Genomic DNA, 5,734 nt, shown 5'->3' with positions numbered 1-5,734 from the left:
TGGACATCAAAACCAGCTCACAAATTCGACCCACCGATAGCAAACAGTATGAAACAAATTTGGATGTGCTACTCACATTCAAGTATCTACAAGTGCAATTCAGTCCTATTTCTTTATTAAGAAAGATACAGTGAGAATGTTAAGCTTATGCAGGCTTCGAATTCTCGACATTTCTTGAGGACCAGCAACAATTACGTGGTGAGCTCACCTGGGGTAGGGACCGCACAGCGCACGCTGTATTTTACCTGGTATTAGACTGAATTTACACTGCTTTAAGACTATCGTTCCGAGTAAAGACATTCTAGTTGTAACCCCCCCCCCCCCCCCCGCCTCCAAAAAAAATGAGGTGACGGTCATATGTATTCTATTTCACATTTCATGATTATGTTGCGCTTAGTGTTACACTGACGAACGTGAAGGACGTTCGTCAGTGTAACACTAAGCGGAATATAATCATGAACGTCCACCAACTAGCCCCGTTCATTGCTTTACTAAATATTTCACATTTGTTGTGCCTTTGTTCGCCCAAGTTCCTTTATGCGCCACACGCACTTTGTGTGAAGTTAATTTGAAACGCGAGAGCATCTTCCTTTCGCATGAACGTTTATTTATTTCGCGTTTCGAAATCAAGAAGCGACAAACCAATGAGAGATGTTGTGGCTATAAAAGAAGATAGGTGAAACGCGTCACCGTCATGGCGCTGTTTGCGCACTTATTCAGGTCGAATGGCCCTGGGTTCTTTTTCAGGCGAGACGACGCTTGTGCTGGTTCCAATGCTGCTTCGTATTACAAAATGGGACGCTGCTCAACGGTGACCCGGATTCGAATGTAAACACCGCTGTGTTCTTTCTTTCTTTTCTTTTTTTTCTGTTTGGCCCGGACGCTTGTTGACAAAGTTTTGGAGTATATGGGGCATTCTGCTCTTACCATGGGGATAGTCGGGAATTTTATATGCACTCCGTTGAAATGACTCAATTAAAAAAAGGCCTCAATTAAAAAAAAAAATATATTACTTGTTTAATAGGTATTGAATCTAGTAGCGACAAATAAATTCCAAAAAACTATATGTGTAGTTGCGGGATGCCTAAAACGAGTATATTTCTTCTTTTTTTCAGCGAGAAACACAATGTACACGCGAAGGCATCATTCTGTCACCATAAAGGACTCGTCCACACGGAAAGCCTTCAAAAGGCCTGCCCAGACGCCGTCTTTTTATTGATATAGCTTCGTTTTGGTCATAAAAACTGTGGAATTTGGTTTCGGCGTGGTTACGCCACTGCTTGGGTGCCAGTAAATCTGTGATAAATAGAAAAAATATAATGGCACTATATTTCTTTTTGTGGTCCTAGGTCTTCATTTTTTCCGACAGCTGGAGTGCTCGCAATTAACCTTAGCGCCCACTGTGCTGTGTTTTAGACGGCATAACCTCTTACTAGTTTGTGTTGACTAACCATGACTTCACAAATATCTCTGACTGGCTACACTGCTTTCAACACTATACCATCAACATGTCCACAGCACCTCCCTATAATTATCTGTTTCAGTTATTACGGTGGAGCAACCCTCCTTCAGTTAAACTTTATGAGAAGTGTTTGGAGTACAGTGGTGCAGCCCGTCTGCTGTTGCGCAAAATTGAAGAGTTGATGTGTCCCCACTTTGTTGCGGGTTCTGAAGGGCTGCCACCTCAAGCACGAACCATTCAATGAACTTGCATTTTCAAACGCACCCGAGAGCCTATTTATTGCCATCGAAGACAAATAGACCTGTCGTATTCTCGTTTTTCAAATAGCGGCAGCTTAAAGAAGAAAACTTCACGGACGCGAGGTACATATCTCTTTTTCTCTAAAAGGGGTCTTCTTCACAGCATGACGCTTTATGAGAGAAAGCCGCATTTACAGAGCACTAACCAAACCGAGCACCGCGTCAGAGAAAGCGCTATGGTTGACCTCTGTAATGTGATATGAAAAAGCAGAAGAATTATGACGAGAAGTCATGAAGTACGCACACATTAACGAAATAAAATGAGGCCCTAGGAAAGGAACCTTCAACGAAACATTCCTACCGATATCAGCTAGCATACGCGGTACGAGTTCATCCGGTGCAGTCGGTTTAACCGTATTTCTTAAGTTTTTTTTTTTTTGCACGATACAGGAGCCGGCTGTTTAGATTATTTCCGGTCGGCGACTGCACGCGACAGTCATATTGGCGTTCGATAAGACGCCCAATAAAGGCAGCATATTGCACGTTCATAAAACGTGCGTTCGTGCGACGACAAAGACACGTCAAGAATGAGGCCAGCTCAGTCGGGCGCGTGATTGTCTACGTCCGAGAGTGGCACTTCGTCCCACGTTGGATGTAGTTTATTGATGCTCCGCGGCAATAAACAGTCAGGGCTCCATAAACCGCCCGGTCGTTTTTATCGGTTTGATGCGAGCTGCGTTCGTCACGCAGAGAGTGCGCGTTATAGCGCTCGACAAGGTGATCCTGGGCATCCGTTGAAATACGAAGGCGAAAAGCGAGAGAGAATCATCGCTTGCTAGAACATTCAAAGTCTGGAGATACGTTGACGTAGCCACTGTCTAACTATAAGTTTGCGACCACTCGGAAACGGGAAGCCAATTCAGCCAAAGAAAGGGTGCGCCAGTCCTCAATTGAATTACTAGGCAACGTAGTTTGTCATCGTCAAGTCTAGGTAAAATTAAAATGAGGTTGCTTGTTGACCACCCCGGGCCACATGTATTCAAGTTTGGTAAGCGAAAGGTGCACTGGAAATATTGACTTGCGAAACCATGCTTGCGGGAATGTGCGGTGAAATTCAAAGGTAACGTCTTAAGCTGTGGCACGACGAGCCAATCCTGAGGCAATGAAAAAAAAAAAAAAACTCGAGGCTGTGCTGAACAGCTACGGTCGCTTTAGTGGTGACACGAAAAGAACTAGAAAAAAAATCACCGCCTCTTCCAGTCCGTGAAGATGGTAGAACAGCGAAGCTGTGTTAGTTTCACCGAGTGTTACATCATGCAAGTCAAACTTGCAAGCAGTCTATATTGTAAATCTTTTGGGTCACCATTCTCGACGGCGACGACGACGAACGTGGGAGCTGTGGAACGAGCATGTTCGCGTGGTAGTGCCGAAGGGCGCCAACGAGCCAGCTGTGGAAGAAGACGACGACGCTCGAGCCATTGCAGATGATGATAGCTTTAGCGAATTCCGACAACGATGGCACAGGGTCTGCACAAACAGCTTCGCTGTAGAAAATCCCATTTCTCTCACCATTCACCGATACAATCCGCGTGGTAGGCTGCCACTCTGCTTTGTCATTGTTTTCTTTTCCTACGTCCCAACATCTACATCTTTTCTTACGTCCAAGCAAGCAGGAAAAGTGGTGAAGTGAATACCTTCCCTACAGCTTGCCGTATGGTGGCATTGATACAAGATTGATACGCTTGACATAATGTTCATTCCAACAAGGCGTTGCTGTTTGGCAACTGTCTATACAAATAGCATGGCTCGCTCATTCCTAGAAGTTTACGCACCAAAATAATCAGCCGATTAAATAGTTCAGGAGCGTAAATTCACGAACAGGTGTAGTCGAATGAGTGGTAGACAAAAGGTTCCGAATAATTGGTGTAATATGTTTACTTGGTACCCAGCCCCACCACAAATATGGGAAAGGCTTGCTATGTTTTACGAAATGGGAAAAAGTAAACATACGCTTTGTACGTAAACATACCAACAGGCCAAACATACCAAATACATACCAGTTATGACCATCTCGCAAGCAACGGAAATAGCTGTTTTTTTAACCGGCCGCTCAGCCATCGAGTAACGCCGCTGAGGGAGAAAAATGATTTTTTTTTTTGCTAAGTCGTTTTTACTTATGCGCTTGCAATGTGACACATGCACATTATTTGCCAGGAAAAGATTTTAAGGAGGAGTGGTCGGAGCCCCCCAGTCCAGGACCCCACTGGCCTCTTCCGCCTGCCTGACCTGACTAATTAAGGACTTTTCTCCTGTCAAGTCGGAACAGGTGAGTTGTGCCTCCCGCTGCTCCATTGTGTCATTGATATTTGGCCAATGAGGGGGCTTAGTGCACTCCCAGGTTGCATGTATTAGGGTGGGCATGCCTCCCCACCAAGGGCAGTTGGCCCTATAGCGAGTGGGATACATGGCGTTTAGAAATTTTAGATGGGGGAATACTTCAGTCTGTATTTTGCGCTAATGGGTGGCCTCTTCCTCGCTAAGTTGTGGGTGAGGCGTGGGTATTTTCTGCGGACTCCGCGCAGATGAGCAAGGATGTCTTTGGCATATAAATTAACGGGATCTTGATGGGGACAGTGCGAGTGGTTGAGCTTAGAAGAGGACGCCGGTTGGTACACCCTTGAGCTAACGCGTTAGCTTGTATGTTCCCTTGTACCCCCGCGTGTCCCGGGCACCAGAGTAGGCGATGACGGTAGTTGAAAGATTCGGGAGTTTAGCGAAGCTAGCCGGCAATCACGCGCCCCTTGAGAAACATGCTACACGTCTCCCGGGAGTCCATGACCCCAACCGAGACCCTTTGAGGACGCTCTGCATGAGCGAGGGCGATTGCCACTGCTAACATTTCGGCCGAGGTGTAGGAGATCCCGCCATGGCCGACGCGGTTATTTGCTGCTGGCAGATCGCATTCATGACTGCCAGGGCGTCCCTCCTTTAGTAGCGCTGCCCGTTTGCCTCTGCACACACATCTGCCTCCGTGTAGTACGTATAGTACCCATGGTTATTAGAGTACATCGATTGAACATGTGGTGCGCGTGCTTTGCGCATTTACTTGTACTCGGGATGCATGTTATTAGGAATTGGAGCTGCTGTAATTTTGGATCTCACAGAAGGAGGGAGAGGTACGGTCTGTTCACAAAACCTGGTAGGGCAATATTGACTCGACTCAATGCTCAACATAAATTCGCGTTCTACACAGCGTTATGCGGCACAGAGAATACGCGCCTGCTCGGCAAGACACTTCTTCGGGGCTCTAATAATGCGCTTCGGTCGCACAACACACCGGCTAATACCGCGCCCTTACACTAAGGGTTTTCTTTCTATTTACATTATTTTGCGCTCTATCTTTACCACAGCATCTCACTAACGCGATTCACCCGCGCATTTGCCGAAACACCTACGCTACCGAGCGACCACGGAGACCCCCAAACACGCGGCGCACGTGCGAGAGAGAGAGAGAGAGAGAGAGAGAGAGAGAGAGAGAGAGAGAGAGAGAGAGAGAGAGAGAGAGATAGATAGATAGATAGATAGATAGATAGATAGATAGAGAGAGAGAGAGAGAGAGATGGAAGAGAGGGCAGTCAAATGTGAAAAAGACCTGGCTTCGATTTAGGGAAAGAAATCACCGTGTGAAAAAAAAGGCGTTTTGCCGCCTTTGTGCCAGCAATAAACGTTCACAGACGTCAAATTGCAGCCTTTATTATTTCGTGGAGGGCAAAGATAGCTTTCTAACAACTATGCGAACACGTGCTCTTGAAAAAAGTTGCTCGGACATTAATTAAAACTGTCGCTGGTTCGTTGGCCCCTGAGACTGTTAATTATTCAAGGCGCCAAATGAAAAGCCAGCACACGGACCTAAAGGAAAATCGCGGAATCTTGCAAATGCACACATTCAAGTAATATCGGTATTCATGCCAAGCGTGCCTTTTCGATGACTTTATTACAAGTCTTGCATTTTATCTTCTAGAGTGACACCTGA

Source organism: Dermacentor andersoni, chromosome 4 (genome assembly GCF_023375885.2).
Source record: "Dermacentor andersoni chromosome 4, qqDerAnde1_hic_scaffold, whole genome shotgun sequence".
Taxonomy (NCBI): Eukaryota; Metazoa; Arthropoda; class Arachnida; order Ixodida; family Ixodidae; genus Dermacentor; species Dermacentor andersoni.
Note: the sequence above shows the minus strand (reverse complement) of the source record.